The sequence below is a fragment of the Mauremys mutica genome, chromosome 9 (assembly GCF_020497125.1).
Source record: "Mauremys mutica isolate MM-2020 ecotype Southern chromosome 9, ASM2049712v1, whole genome shotgun sequence".
In the NCBI taxonomy this organism is placed as follows: Eukaryota; Metazoa; Chordata; order Testudines; family Geoemydidae; genus Mauremys; species Mauremys mutica.
The window spans coordinates 90,285,270-90,301,583 of record NC_059080.1 but is presented as its reverse complement, the minus strand read 5'-3'; the positions used below and the strand labels follow the sequence as shown (position 1 = coordinate 90,301,583).

Below are 16,314 nucleotides of genomic sequence, written 5' to 3'. Positions count from 1 at the left end.
CGTTGAAACATCTGGCACTGGCCACTGTCAGAAGACAGGATACTGGGCTTGATGGACCATCTGATTCAGTACAGCCATTCTTACCATTACATCATCCTATCACATTACAGAACTATTGAATTCCTAGGAATGACAACCACACTATATCTAGAATTCCTAGAATTCTTTGGCACCATCAGGCCAGTATCATGACAACAGCAACTAAATTCTCGAGTGAGTTTGTCAGAAATCTGTTGCTAGCATAACTGTACATGGCAGTTTGGCAGACAGTAAATGGCAAGAAATAAGCATTGTCAATAAGGCTTCCAAATCAACAGATTCCATTTCTCGACACAATAATAGATACTCTAAAGTGAAAAACTATACTCATTATAAAACAGCTCAAAAGCATATTAATGCTTACACGTTTGCTGTTAATCCTGTGGAAGGATTGCATGTGTCCTGTTTTCCCATATGCCGAGAGACAGCATCCAGCTGGAGGAAACAGGAGTGCCATGCTGAATTCAAGTCTGCATTTTCCCCGGCCATTCACATTGCTGGGCATGTGACACTTATCATATGAGAGTACCGGGTTTATGAAATGCAAAGTAACCTTGGTGGTGGCCTTCTGCTCACTGGAGACAAAAGCATAACCATGCAGAGTTTTGCTGTCACCAACTCAAATTTCAGACCAGAATTGTTGCTGAAAGATTTGCTAAAATTCATGATCCTTTCAAAACGAACCTCTATATATTTATGAATTTGCATCCATATCCCGCAAAAATCACTCTTTCACGTGGTTCAGTCTGAATTTTGCCCATTTCAGTGGTGTCACAATGTGAATTTTTGTATTTTATTGAAACCTCAGAGTGAAACTTGGTGGTGTCTCGAATCCATGTAGATAAAAACCAAAGGAAACGCTTATATGAACTCCTGCAAAGTACGTGTGATACTTCACACAGCACTAATGGTTACAGTTCGAGTCCTGCAAAACAACAAGAGAACTCCACATAACCTTATGTGGGTTCAACATGATATACTGTTTGTCAATGTTATAGCAGGAGCACTAGTTGTTCAATTAAGTATTATATTCAAGGGTTAAAATAAGGCAAAAATTAGGCCCAATTTTGCAGCTGTCATTCACATGGGTAATTCATATCCAGAGAAGCATCCCATTGTAGTCAGTTGACTAAGTAACAACAAGTTCTGAGAGTCAGTTTTTCAAGTTTAAGCCTATTATGTGTTATTCATTATCAATTATATGGGGAAGTGTGGTCTAGTGGATAGGACACTGGGCTTGGACTGAAGAGAGCTGAGGTTTATTCCCGGTACTGCCACTGGCCTACTTGGTAACCTGGGATAAGTTACTTCACCTCTGTATCTCAATTTCCCAAACTGCAAATTGGGAATAATGACAGTGACTTCCTTTGTAAAAAGCTTTGAAATCTACTGATGAAAAGCACTACATTATTATTTAAACAATACTGTGTCATTTGCAAAATAATAATGTAGCAGTATAAAACCAAAAGGGACACATTCAGAACTAATATTTTTTTAAAATTTAATTCACTGTTAATCCTTCACGGTTGAGTTAGCCAGTGCAGCATGCCAACTTCATCAAGTAATTACGCATCACAATGTGTACTGATTATGCAATATGTAACATAACCTGTGCATGCTTAAGTATGCACAACAGGGAAATAGCAATTTTTTTTCTCTTTTTAGGGGAATATAACTATATTAATAAAGTTAAAGAAAGAAATAACAGGTCACTTTAGTATGGTTTTAGGCATCAGAAAGTGAGAACACGTGACCTCACACCGTGTTTCAAAGTGACACATGTTTTAGCGGTCAGCAGGTAAAATTACACTTTAATCTGAGAAGTCTCATAATAATTCATTTCAATTTATAGGGTACGTATGCCCAAAGGCCTCATAAAATACTTTAGTAATCTAGTAAATCTTTCAAAACAATACAGCCACTTAAACATGTAGCATTAGACATACTTTTTCATTTGACAGCTTCATCTAGTCAGAAATGTGCACACTGAGCCCAATTTCTAAAAATAGCCTGCAAAAACGCAGACCGATTCTGCATTTACAGAGGCAAATGAACACTTTAGGCTGCAGAACAGCATCTGCAATTTTGGCAGGCACTCTTCTTTGAAAATTGAGCACCCAATATTACGAAAAGTACATGCAAATGAGCTTCTCAGAATGTAAAATAAAATAACACAGAGCTTATAAGACGAGACCAGTGTGACACAACAGAAAAGATGACAGCTGGCATATATCATTCTCATTAGCATCTGCAGACTTATTTGTGAATAAATTACAAGACTGCCATGCAGAGCAATCACAGGATTCACATATTAGCCAGATGTTTATGTCTGACTTGGGCAAAAAGAGAATTTTAAAGATTAACCAGATGTATGTAGAAAGGCACTGACAAAGAAATGCTATGAAAATTTTAGGGTCATGAGAAGTTTTGTGGTTTTTTGTTTGTTGTCCTGTTAATAAATACAAGGGCTTTATTAAGTATTTACATAGTGCTGTAATTTTCCTTGGCCCTTTGGTAGAGATTTTTTTAAAAGACAGTCTCTGCCTTCAAGAGCTTACAATTAACAGAGTGAAGCCAGCAATCCCTCAATCATGCTAGCTGTGTTACTGAAGTAGGTAGGGCTATTTACCTGGATAAAGATTACTTACATTAGTAAGGGACTTGCAAACAGGGCACAATTCTGTACTAGTGTTCCCACTTAAGAAATTTAGGGTCAGAGAATCCCCACTGGCTTCAAAGGCACCGGGTGCAATGCAACTGGAGGAATGCAAGAACAGATACTGTGCACAATTCATTTGGCCTATGAATTTAGAATCCTAGTTAGCATAATAGCCAGCTACCCAAAGAAAACAGAACATCATTTTTAGGAATTAGGGATAAACTTAAGAAATTGTGATGCATCTTATACAACGTTCCTCTCTTTTTAGGTGGTTTGGTGGAAACCCTGAATACTGAACCCAGGATTTGCTGTTTCTAAGTCAATTCTGTTAATAACTGAGGGTGTTTAAAAAAAAAAAAAAAGTTAACAAAGCATTTTCAGTTGACCTTTCAGTGGGTTTGCCCTCCTACTGCGCCGTGTGCAATCGGTACAGGTATTGCTGCACATCTTCCTTTTGGTTTAGTTATGAAGTACTTTATATATGAAATCTTTAAAATCCCATTTGTGGACAACCAAGCAAGGGATAAAGGGTGGAACTCTGCCAAGGAGCTGCTGCTCATTTGCCAGTCTATTGCTCTAACAGTTTTGGTCAGTCTCTACCAGAAAGTATTTGTTGGCACACAGATGTGAAATTCTTAGATTATAACAAGCTTCCGGCAGGAAAAGAAATATCAAAGGTGTAAATAAAACCACAAATGTTAACTGGATGTCTGGTATTCTAAAGCCGGACAGGCTGGAATGCATTTTCTTCTGAGTTGTAAGTCATGACCTTCTTAACATTTATACGTTCATTGATCAGCATGTACACCAGGGGTGGGCAAACTTTTTGGCCCAACAGCCACATCTGGGAATAGAAATTGTATGGCAGGCCAAGAATGCTCATGAAATTGGGGTTGGGGTGCGGGAGGGGTGAGGGCTCTGGTTGGGGGTGCAGGCTCTGGAGTAGGGCCAGAAATGAGGCATTCAGGGTGCAGAAGAGGGCTCCAGGCTGGGGCAGGAGAGTGCGGTGCGGTGCGAGGGGGGGGGGGCGGTTAAGAGGGCTCTGGCTGGGGGTGCAGGCTCTGAGGTGGGGCTGGGGATGAGGAGTTTGGAGTGTAGGAGGGTGTTCCTGGCTGGGATCGAGGGGTTGGGGTGCAGAAAAGGATGCAGGCTCCAGTTTGGGATGCAGGCTCTGGGGTGCAGAAGGGGGCTCCGGAAGATGAGAGGGGGATCAGGGTTGGGGGCAGGGGTGCGGGAAGGGGTGCAGGCTCCAGGTTGGGGTGCGGGCTCTGGGGTGGTGCTGGGGATGAGGGGTTTGGGGTACAAGAGGGGGCTCCGGGCTGGGATCGAGGGGTTCAGAGGGTGGGAGGGGGATCAGGGCTGGGGCAGGGGGTTGGGGTGCAGAAAAGGATGCAGGCTCCAGTTTGGGGTGCGGGCTCTGGGGTGCGGGCTCTGGGATGCAGGAGGGGGCTCCGGAAGATGGGAGGGGGATCAGGGTTGGGGGCAGGGGTGCGGGAAGGGGTGCAGGCTCCAGCTGGGGGAGAGGGCTCTGGGGTGGGGCTGGGGGTGAGCGGTCTGAGGTGCAGGAGGGGGCTCCGGGCTGGGATTGAGGGGTTCAGAGGGTGGGAGGGGGATCAGGGCTGGGGCAAGGGGTTGGGGTGCAGGGAGAAGCTCAAGGGCTCCGGGCAGCACTTACCTCAAGCAGCTCCTGGAAGCGGAGGCCATGTCCCCCCTCCAGCTCCTACGCAGAGCCGCAGCCAGGCAGCTCTGCGCACTGCCCCATCCACAGGCACCACCCCTACAGCTCCCAATGGCCACAGTTCCTGGCCAATCAGAGATGCAGGGGCAGCGATTGGGGCAGCGGCAATGTGCAGAGCGGAGGCCCCTGGGTGCCACTACACATAGGAGCCGGAACGGACCCATGCCGCTGCTTCTGGGAGCCACGTAAAGCGGCCCCCAATCATGCTCCCCGGCTGGAGTGCCGGAGTGGGGCAAGCATCAGACCCCACTCCCCAGCGAGACCTCGAGGGCCGGATTAAAATGGCTGGTGGGCTAGATCTGGTCCATGGACCATAGTTTGCCCACCCCTGATGTACAATTAGGGCCCTCACTTTTCATTTTGAACTGATATTTACCTGGTGAGTCTCTTAAAGGGTTTAGTTATTTTTTTTTAAATGTGAGTGACTTTTCAGTTGCAATCCTGATGCTAATCAGTCTCACAAAACATCACAACTCTTCTGCTCAGACCTAATGGATCCTCTTAGCATGAATCTGACTTAACTATGAGATGGATGACCAACAGGAGAGCAAGACACAAACTAAAGGCCAAAGGACATTAGGTGCCTCTACAAGTAAACAAACACTAGTTTAAACCATCACACTGTACATCCCCCTTTTATCCAGAACAAGGGCACCTGTAAAAATGGCACCACACCTGTTTTGCGGGGGGGGGGAAGGGGGGGAGAATCTACACACACAAAACCCTGCATTTGAGCAAGAAAACCAGGCAACTGTGTATGCAAAACAGATTTATGTGCTATCACCTGATATGTACATGCAAATATGGGCCCTTGAATGTACAGTGCTGCGTGCACATTTTTGCAAGTGCACCACTGCATCCTGCTTTGAAAATTATGGTTAATTACGTTCTTATATTGTCAATTCTGGAAACAGGGTGCAAAAATAAATGTGTAGTTACACATGAATGTGCTACAACATTTTAAAAATATATATTAGCTCTTTAAGGAGTGCTGGAAAATATACTCTAAAATATAAAAAGACTATAAAACAAAAAAATGGAAATGGAAATCTAGGAATTCACATGGAGGTCTCAGATTTCCTACTGCTTATAACTACAACTTAACATTTTCTTATGTGACAGTCACTGGAGAGGTCATTGCTGATATAATCCAAACAGATGGGTATGGCTGCTGAAGGGGAAGCAGACATGATCCAATTCTGTCTACACCTGACTCTGTTCTGCCACATTTGGATCATCAGATTCTCTCTGAATGTGCATGCTATTGCACTGCTTTTCAGGACTGGCACGTCATTCTGTGCACATTGATTATGACGACCTTTGCATCTCAGCAAAAATGGAATTAGCCTTGGAATGAAAACGGTTTACAGTGCCTGTTCACTCAGATAAGCACAGTAAATAGCACGCACTGTGTATATATAAATAGCAGTTGAGACGAACACAGAGATGGGGAAAAGATAAAGACAGAGATAAAGATAGATATTAGGATACACATTTCCCAGGATAACACCACAGAACGAAAGCGATAAGCAGCTTCCTTGCATTTCATATATAAATCTAAGACAAAGCAATCACAGAGGTATTTAAATAAAGAATTCCACGTTCTTTGACATGCCCCGTTTTCTCAAACCTGGTCTACACTAGTAAATGAGGTTGGTATAACTATGTCACTCAGAGATGTGAAAAATCCTTTCCCATGAGCAACACAGTTAAACCAATGTAACCCCCTGGTGTAGACAGCACCGGCTAGATCGATGGGAGAATTCTCCGGTTAACCTGGCTACCGCCTCTTGGGGAGGTGGATTACCTATGCCAATGAGAGATCCCCTTCTCAGCATAAGTAGCATCTTCACTGAAGCACTACAGCAGCACAACTGCATTGCTGCGGTGTTTTAAGTTTAGACAAGCCCCTAGATCTGTCCACACAAAGAAAGTGCTTGAATGATTTTATATTATAGTTAAAACCTAAAAGATTTTAGCAAAGAAAATGAATGCAATTTATAATTATCATCTTTGACTGGCTAGATCTTGCTTTACTCCCTTCATCTAAGTGGAGACCTAATTAATTTTTTGTGTGTCAAACACATGACGTGCAATTAAAGCATTCCAAAACTGAAATCAGTTGTGCAACATGACTCAGTATGACTTTCCTTCTGTATTATATCGTCAGATCTGAGGTATAGGAATTGTATGGAATAGCGATGGGCTTGAAACAAAACCCTGGATCCAAACACCCCTGTAATCTGGGAAAGGACAGGTCTTGATCCAACCCTGCAGCTGTCATCTCTCTCTGTCATGGACCAAACCAAACCCCCAAATTGAACACCCCAAACTCTGAGGAAACTTGGATCTGGATCTTACTTTTGTAGCTTGGGCCCATCTGTAATAAGAACAGTTGCCAACTCTCATGATTTTGTCACAAATCTCATGATAATTATTGTTTTCCTTGAAGCCCCAGCTCCTGAAGTCAAGTGGATATGTGATGATTTCAGCCTTCATTCTTAAAGAAAAAGCAAGTTTCCTGCCCTCATGACTGTGGAGAAGGATTCAAAATGTGACCCCCAGTGCACCCCTAAAGGCCCCAAAATCAAAAGGCAAATAAAAAGAACGCCAAATCTATTATTTTTACATCATCTCATGATTTTTGCGAGCCTGACTCATGATTTTTGAACATTTAGGGCCGGCAATACTGATCCCTCTCTGTTATAAAAGGACACAGTTATAAACAGTGGCAAGAAAATAAAAGTCACAGCTTAGTAAGCTTATTGGCATGGCTAAAATAGCTATTGGCATAGGGAAACACACCATATAAAATACTCTATAAAATGCTGACAAATTTGAAACATGTATGGGTGACCAATATAAGCTTTTAGAAGTCAGTAACTTTGCTAGGGAAATAAAACGCCCAAGCTCCTATGGACTCCCATGTTTCTGTGTTGATTTAACAACCCGAGCCTGAAGTCCATGAAATTTGAACTGTAATCAATGTTTTAAATTATTTAATGACATTATCATGACAGTTGGTCTCAGAACCATGGGAGACCAACGAATAATAAAGAATTCTCCACTGGCATCTGTTGAAGGGGGGATAGGTCATTCTAATGATTTCCAACTTTTGCAACAAAAGAGTCTAGGACAAAATTCTGTCCAACAGATTTATGACATTGAGATGGAAAAGTCAGTGGAATTATTCTGGATTTACAGCACTGAAATAAAACAGATTTTGGCAATAAATGTCCATAGGATCCTCTAGGTCCATCCTTTAGGATGGGTCAGGGACACACGCAGGGGGGCTAGGCATCAGGACAGCAGGTTCCAACACTCAGAGGGGGATGGCAGATACAAGCTCTGCATCCTGAGAGTGTAACTACAGACTCTGAGATTGGGGAAGTGGCTGGACTCCATTCAAGCTCCAGGGGCTTGAAACACTCTGGGGATCCAGGGCAGCAGAGGCTTGGATTCTCTGCACAGCAGATCTAGTGGGTAGCTGGAAGGGGTATTCACTAGGATCTGGGACAAAAGGGTTTCTTTTTCTTGAATTGTATCATCCTCGCTATTGCAATGCAGTGTTAATACATCAACAGAACATCCACATCCAGAAAAGTACTGCTGACAATCATCATCTTGCAAATATTTGCACTAGTCAGACATCAAGAAAAATGTACTGTTAGGGAGGCATGATGATTTGCAGCTGTACATATTGTCCAGCTAAAACTTTGGGTGTTTTTTAAATGTTGATACTATTAAAGAGTGAGGCTTGAAATGGGATACATCTAATTCAGATGTTCTTACAACTATGTTAAATCCATGAATGCAGGGTATCAGCAGTAATAGAGTTTGGGGAGTGTGACACTTATAATCACTTAAAATCTATCTTTCTGTAGTTAATAAATCTGATTTATACTTTACCTAAAACAGTGTATTTTGCTTGAAGTGCTTATGAAATCCCAGCTCAGGTTACAAAGACCCCCTCTCCCTCAACATGGAGAGTACCACATAATAAACTTAAACTGGTCAAGCTTCTGACCAGGGCAAGACTGTACAGCTCTGGCGTGTAAGGCTGGGAGGAATTGGCTGGTGCCTTTCTCCGTGTGATTCATGAGTGGCTCTGGGAGCATTCATGCAATCTAGCTGAGTGTGGGACTCCACATGCTGTTGTGCTGAGTGATAACACCTGGAAGGGTTTGCTGCTGATCACTAGCAAAGCACTGTGATAGACAGCTGAGGCTGGAGAGTTGAGGGAGCTCAGTGATAGCCCAGTTCCAGGTAGTATCCTGGGGATCTCATCACAGGAAGCACCTATAGTAATGAATACTTTGTTTATACTCTCTGGAAGGTTTGGCTATCTAGAAAAGTATCTAACCAAGATGGAAAGCCAACAGATTATCCCTTATTGTCACTTGCTAGCTTTAAAATGAATGGTTTGAGAGAGAAATGTATTTTCATTCTTCTGACAACAGAATTGTGTGTCCTCAACTGTATTTATAGAGCCCGGGTCCAATTAATGAGTTTGAGCTCTAAAATGTTCACTGCCAATGAAAGTAGAGTAGCAAGCTGGGCATATTTCAATTATTTTTTTTAAAAAGCTTCTGGTTTAGAATGATTGTTAATAGGAATAATCAGAAAAATATTTTGATCTATTGTTGATCAGAAGCCTCAAGTGAACAAATAGGTCTTTTTGCCTGATCACTTGACAGATAATCCCCTAAAAGCATTTCATTTGACCTGCTGAGAGTTTTGCCTAAGTATTGTCCTATTGCTCCTCTTCTAGGCATCAGAGTAGTTTCATTACTATCTCCCCAGCGCACACCAGCCCCGAGCCCTTCATCCCCAGCACATACCCCCAGCCAGAGCCCTCACCTCCACCCCAACCCTTTGCCCCAGCTCTGAGCCCCCTCCTGCACTCCAAACTCCTCGCCTCCACCCCCACCACATGAATTTTGTTATGTTCACCGATATGAAGGTGATGTGTCACGCATCACCTCCATACTGGTGTACGTAACAAAATTCTTTCTGCAAATAGGTGGGAAATATTAGAGGGAACACTGCCTGCAACCCCTCAGGATTGTTTGTATTGTTCAAGCTTTTCCTCTGGATACATTTTCCCTTTATCCTTTATTCTTATCATTCATCTCCTATAGGTATCTCCTCAAGCAAAGCTTTTTTAGTGTCAACCAGCAGTCCTAAGTTTCTTGCATTTCTCTGACAGCTCGAAGGGTAAACATCTGAGAAACTTCTCCAAAATCTAGGATATGAAAATTCACCAACTATCAGCTGGTAAGGCAGCTGTGAAACAGATGACCCCATTGATACCGGAAATCAAACTACTCATTGATGTTCAAGCATTGTACCAACTTCTAAAAAGCTATTTTGATCACAGTAAACTATTCAATATGTGATCTTTCAAAAAGGAAGGTTTGGGTTTTTTGTTTTTTTTTTAAAAATGAGTTCTTCAGACAATCACAAGTAATAACGAACTTTTTGTGCCCTCTTAGGTTTCTACACAGTACCAGCTTTTTTTCCTTCCCTCCCTGGCTACACAAACTTACTTTGATTGTCAAGCACAGTGTTCTTTCAGGCCATTTTGTTAGATACTCTAGCTGACTGCTGACCTTTAATGCTGACCATTGTGATGTCAGATGCATATTATACTGCTGCTTGCCAATCAAGCATTGAATTATTATTGTTTTGGTTGGGAGTGGGGAAATGAATTCTTACTACCAGTTTCCTTACGTGCATTCTGCTGTACAATACATATTTTCCCATGTGTACTCAACAGAAAACTGTTCCACTTCCAGGGAAAACTTGGGAGGTGCGTGGCAAATTGTAAATCCTTTAAATCATCTGTTTACCAACTAACAGTAACGAAATCCTAGGAAATTATTTAGATGTGCTTGGTATACATGTTGGGAACAGAGTGTGTGTTTGCATCCACAAAATATTTTAGTACTAAAAAAATAAGGCAGAAACATTTTCTTACAAGATGTTAAAATTTTCCAGCTGATAGATCACCCTGAGTCACAACACAACTATTCCATCATACGCTTATAACAAACGCATCTATTCTTGAAAGCTATATGGCAAACACCACACCTACAAGTCCATAGGAGCATTACACGGTTTGCAGATGTAGCCAACGTGAGGGAGGCGGATGGCAATCTCTTGTACACATCTGTTACTTGTGGGAAAAATCCATGCTGGTGTTTTGTCAAACTGCCTCTATTAGTAATGAATACAGCTGTTTTGTGTTGGGTAATAATCAGTGTTGCAACACTTTAAGTAAATTAACTCCAGACAAAACTATGCCATGCTGTTCATGCTCAGCTGTAATTCTGATTATCCAGGGAAATGCCACTGTGCTTTTAAAAAAATGTTTAATGCAGCTGTATTTGCTTCAAGGAATGTCAAAAGAATTTGTTTTTCTCCCATGCATATTCTTCACTCTACTGCAGCGTGTGTTTTGAGACTAACACATTTGCCCATTCATGTAGCACAAACATTTATTTTACATGAGGCAGTATTTCTTTGTGCTTTGAGCCTGAGATTAGACTAGTGGTCACCTGGGTCCTAGTCTCAACTCTGCCACAGATTCACTGCCTGGCCTGAGACAAGTTCCTGCTGCCCCGGGCCTCAATTTCCCCACCAGTAAAAGGGAAATTATGACACTTATCATTTGTTAAGTATATCAAAATCTCTGGATGGAAAAGAATTATCATTAATATTACACATTCATTTGATGACTCACATTAGAATAAAACTATATACCGTTCTTGTAGAATATGTTCATGTCTCAGCTCTCACTGAGGTTATATCAAACATGCTTTCCCAGATGCATTTCAAAGAAACATTAACAAATATTAAGCCTATCTTCAAGTTAATTATGTGATGAATTTTTAAAACCGGTTGCTGTAGGCACACCACTGCGCCCCTTTGAAATGCTTGCACTACAACCTGAGCATACCATTTTTGTATACTTTCCCCACAAAGCTCAGTTTACAGCCTTTGTGAAAGGTACACAAAACAAATCAAGCACAGAAGCCCTTTGTATGCCTGTTCAGGATGGATATCTTTGTGCTGTTATTGGCAAAGGCCTCCAGGGACCCTCTTTCTTCAGTGACTGAATGCATCAAGAGTTTTATTTTACAGCAGATACAGTAAAATATTTAACATTAAAGAAACACCATTTTCACCATTAAAATAAAGCTTGTGGTAGTATTTTCATTATAAACACCGCCACATTTTCAGGAGATTTACAGGCAAGTGAAAAGACTGCAAAGTGTTCCCACAGACTGATTTTTTTTGTTGTTGTTGCACAACTTTGGCAGGCCGGTGGAGGTGGGAGGAGGGGAACAGAAGCTGTAGGAATGCAAAATTTCTACCTGGAAATTTCCATACACACTTGATTCACTCATCCAGTTCAAAGCAGAGCGGAACCATCTGACGGTACTGCCTTTAGAAATAAACAGCTAAATTCTAGGGCAAAATCTGGCCTACAATAAATTCATTTGTATTTCAAAGACCACTTTGATGGGTGCAGTTCTTGTTGTCTCAAGCAGAGCCCAAGAAAAAGGGGATGAAGTAGACAGAATCCTCCTCCAACTCATAGCTAAAGGATGGGGGACACACAGCTGATCTGTGGCCCTTACTACAGTCCCTTGCTCTTGCGGAGCTGGCTGTGCACCAACCGCTTTCCCTTACACAAACACAAGCATGTGCCACCGCCTGCTCCCACCTAGTGAGCTGACACAGAGTTCAGCTCCTCAGTACACACAGGGCTGTATAGCCTTCTTACATGGCCTTTGAAGCTGGGGCCCTCCTCATGCAGGGGAGTCACAGCAGCCATACTGCTTTCGGGTGCCTACCATAGCCTCTCCACAGAAAGAAGAACTTTTCTTTCTCAGTAGAATCATAGAATATCAGGGTTGGAAGGGACCTCAGGAGGTCATCTAGTCCAACCCTCTGCTCAAAGCAGGACCAATCCCCAACTAAATCATCCCAGCCAGGGCTTTGTCAAGCCTGACCATAAAAACCTCTAAGGAAGGAGATTCCACCACCTCCCTAGGTAAACCATTCCAGTGCTTCACCACCCTCCTAGTGAAAAAGCTTTTCCTTATATCCAACCTAAACGTCCCCCACTGCAACTTCAGACCATTACTCCTTGTTCTGTCATCTAGTACCACTGAGAACAGTCTAGATCCATCCTCTTTGGAACTCCCTTTCAGGTAGTTGAAAGCAGCTATCAAATCCCCCCTCCTCCCCCCCCCAAATTCTTCTCTTCTGCAGACTAAACAATCCCAGTTCCCTCAGCCTCTCCTCATAAGTCATGTGCTCCAGCCCCCTAATCATTTTTGTTGCCCTCCGCTGGACTCTTTCCAATTTTTCCACATCCTTCTTGTAGTGTGGGGTCCAAAACTGGACACAGTAACTCCAGATGAGGCCTCATCAATGTCAAATAGAGGGGAATGATCGCGTCCCTTGATCTGCTGGCATCAATGGAAGCAGATTTTCAGTTTGCTGTTCAGTAATGCACTGAACAATCTGAGACTTTCCTGCTACTTCACTAGAGACAGTTCCTCTGTTTCTAAATTCACTCTAAGCAGGTTCCATTGTACAGCTCTTCCTTCTTCCTCTAACTGAAATATTGATGGGCAGTTAGTACAGGTTAGTACACAATGCAGGTCAATAAAGCTCTTCCTTCTTCCCTTAAGGAAATACAGGGCAAAAATGCATGTATGGTCTTTTTTTAAAACAAATACAAAAGCTTGATAGGGAACTTCACTATAGGGAAGACTTTGGATGCTTACATATAGCAGAAACATTTACATCACAGACAGAGCCAGTGTGCTCTAAGATATGTATGGTTTACTAACCAAACTGACACCAAATCAGCTTTCACAATGGACTACAGCAGGGGTAGGCAACCTATGGCACACGTGCCGAAGGTGGCATGCAAGCTGATTTTCAGTGGCACTCACACTGCCCGGGTCCTGGCCACCAGTCCGGGGGGGCTCTGCATTTTAATTTAATTTTAAATGAAGCTTCTTAAACATTTTAAAAGCCTTATTTACTTTACATAGTTTAGTTATAGTTATATAATATAGACTTACAGAAAGAGACCTTCTAAAAACGTTAAAATGTATTATTGGCACGTGAAACCTTAAATTAGAGTGAATAAATGAAGACTCAGCACACCACTTCTGAAAGGTTGCCGACCCCTGGACTACAGTGTCTCATGTTATGAACCCATATGGAAAAGCCATGTATAAAGTACAGAATGATGATGAAGATTCCCTCGTGTGTTTTAACCCTAAGGAAATTTTAATTTGCTTTAAAAAGTTCACAGTCATATATAAACACACACACACACACACACACTTCCATTTCTAATATATGTTTTTTGAGATAGGGTGACCAGAATTGCATGCAGTATTCAAGCTGCGGGCACACCATGGATTTATATAGTGGCATTATGATATTTTCTGTCTTATTATCTAGCCCTTTCCTAATGTTTCCTAACATTCTGTTAGCTTTTTTCACTGCTGCTCCACATTGGGCGGGTGTTTTCAGAGAACTATCCATGACTCTTGCATCTTGTGGAGTCTTTACACCTGTGCAAAGGGAGCACAGCGAGGGCTTGTCTACACGTACAGTGCGGCAGTGGCACAGGTGCAGCTGCACCGCTCTAGTGCTTTAGTGAAGATGCTACTGCGCCGAAGGGAGAGCGTCTCCCATCAGCACAGTTAATCCAACTCCTTGAGAGGTGGTAGCTATGACAGGAGAAAGTCTTCCATCAACATAGCGCTGTATACACAGGGGGTTAGGTCAGTAAAACTACATTGCTCAGGGGTGTGGATTTTTCACACCCCTGAGAGACATATTTATACCACCACAAGTTTATAGTGCATACCTTGCCTAAAACACTGCCATTCTGACTTGGTTATGTTTTATATGCATTTTGCACTAGTGAAAATGACCTACAAGGTGTCAGGTTTCAGAGTGGTAGCCGTGTTAGTCTGTATCAGAAAAAACAATGAGGAGTCCTTGTGGCACCTTAGAGACTAGCAAATTTATTTGGGCATAAGCTTTCATGGGCTAGAACCCACTTCATCAGATGCCTGGAGTGGAAAATACAGTAGCAGGTAAATATATACATAGAACATGAAAAGATGGGAGTTGCCTTACCAAGTGGGGGGGTCAGTCTAATGATACAATTCAATTAACAGTAGAATACCAAGAGAGGAAAAATCACTTCTGTAGTGATAACGAGGGTGGCCATTTCAAACAGTTGACAAGAAGGTGTGAGTAACAGTAGAGGGAAATTAGTATGGTAAAAATAGGTTTTGTAATGACCCAACCACTCCCAGTCTTTATTCAGGCCTAATTTGATGGTGTCCAGTTTGCAAATTAATTCCAGTTCTGCTGTTTCATGTTGGAGTCTGTTTTTGAAGTTTGGTTGTTGAAGAATTACCACTTTTAAGTCTGTTAAGTTACCAGGGAGTTTGAAGTGTTCTCCTACCTGTTTTTGAATGTTGTAATTTCTGGTGTCAGATTTGGGTCCATTCATTCTTTTGCATAGAGGCTGTCCGGTTTGGCCAATGTACATGGCAGAGGGGCACTGCTGGCACATGATGGCATATATCACATTGGTAGATATGCAGATGATCGAGCCCCTGATGGGTGTAGCATGCAGTATTTTGTAGCCAATGTTGGTCCCAAGATATTAGAGAGACAATGTGGGTGAGACAACAACTTTTATTGTACCAACTTCTATTGGTGAGAGAGACAAACTTTCAACCTTACACGGAGCTCTTCTTCAAGTCGAGGAAACTAGCTCCAAGTGTCAGTGCTAAATACAAGATTTGAACAGATTGTTTAGCATACGCAGTGGACACATATTTCAAGGGACCATTCAAGGTGAAGTGGCCCATTAACACTCCTCCAGTGATTGGCAGGAAAGGAAGGAGGGGAAGCAACTGAGAGTTGTAATAAGCCATAAATCTGGTGTCTCAGTTCAGTCCATGACTTTTAGTATCTAACAAAGTTATGAATTTAAGCTCCCAGGCTCATCTTTTGAGTGCATGTGCAGGTTTCCTTTGAGAATGTGGACTGACAGGTCAGATATAGAGTGATCACTTTGTGACAGGTGTTTACCTACAGATGATGGGGTGGTTTTCTCTTTTATCCTTTTCCTGTGTAAGTTCATTCACCCACAAAGTTACTATAGGAGGATGCTGTATACCACATGTTGTGGTAGGCATGTGTAGAAGGATCCATGAATCTTGAAAGGTGTAGGGCAGTAGAGGATCAGTTCCTAAAGAGGAATTCGAAGATTCAGTACTATGACAAGAAGACTACAAATGCACTAGAAAGGAGGTCCTTATGTCTTTTGGAAATCTCTGCTACAAGGCTGCTGGAAACACTAACATAAATATGAAAACCAAGATCTGAGAACTAACCGTCCTTATCTGCAACATTATGCTGATCTGAGAGTTAAACAGCCAACCACAGTGAACAAGTGTGATTACGATGAAAAATCGAGGTTATTGTGAGGGTTACTTTTTCTTGGTTTTCCCCATGCATGGTGTGCTATTACACTACATGAACTCACAAGACAACAGGCAATGAAGGCCTACTTGAGCAGAGACAATTTTTCATTATCCAACTATTGCACCTGGCTCATTGCCGCATAAGACTTTTTGCTTATCCATTGTAATATCTATTCCGAGACATCACAGCTGGTTAGACTGAAAGGGGTAATTTTTTTGCTCTCATTAATTGTATTTGCACCTATGAAAATATTTATACATCAAATAAACCAGTTACTGATTATTTTAAATTAATGTTTTATACCTTTATTTTAAATAGTGAAAATATTTTA

The 16,314-nt window shown here is 42.1% G+C and overlaps 1 protein-coding gene across 5 annotated transcripts in view; it reads right to left on the bottom strand.

Moving 5' to 3' along the window:
- The window catches only part of FNDC3B (fibronectin type III domain containing 3B), a 364,378-nt gene that overhangs the window by 235,519 nt on the left and 112,545 nt on the right, over positions 1 to 16,314 (bottom strand). The window contains exon 1 of one of the 5 annotated variants that reach the window (XM_045030462.1): positions 9,986 to 10,055. The exons of the other annotated variants lie outside the window; for them this stretch is intronic. The gene's annotated coding sequence lies outside the window, so the exon portion shown is untranslated. Of the gene's footprint in view, positions 1 to 9,985; positions 10,056 to 16,314 lie in introns of those variants that run through there. 5 annotated transcript variants of the gene reach the window in all.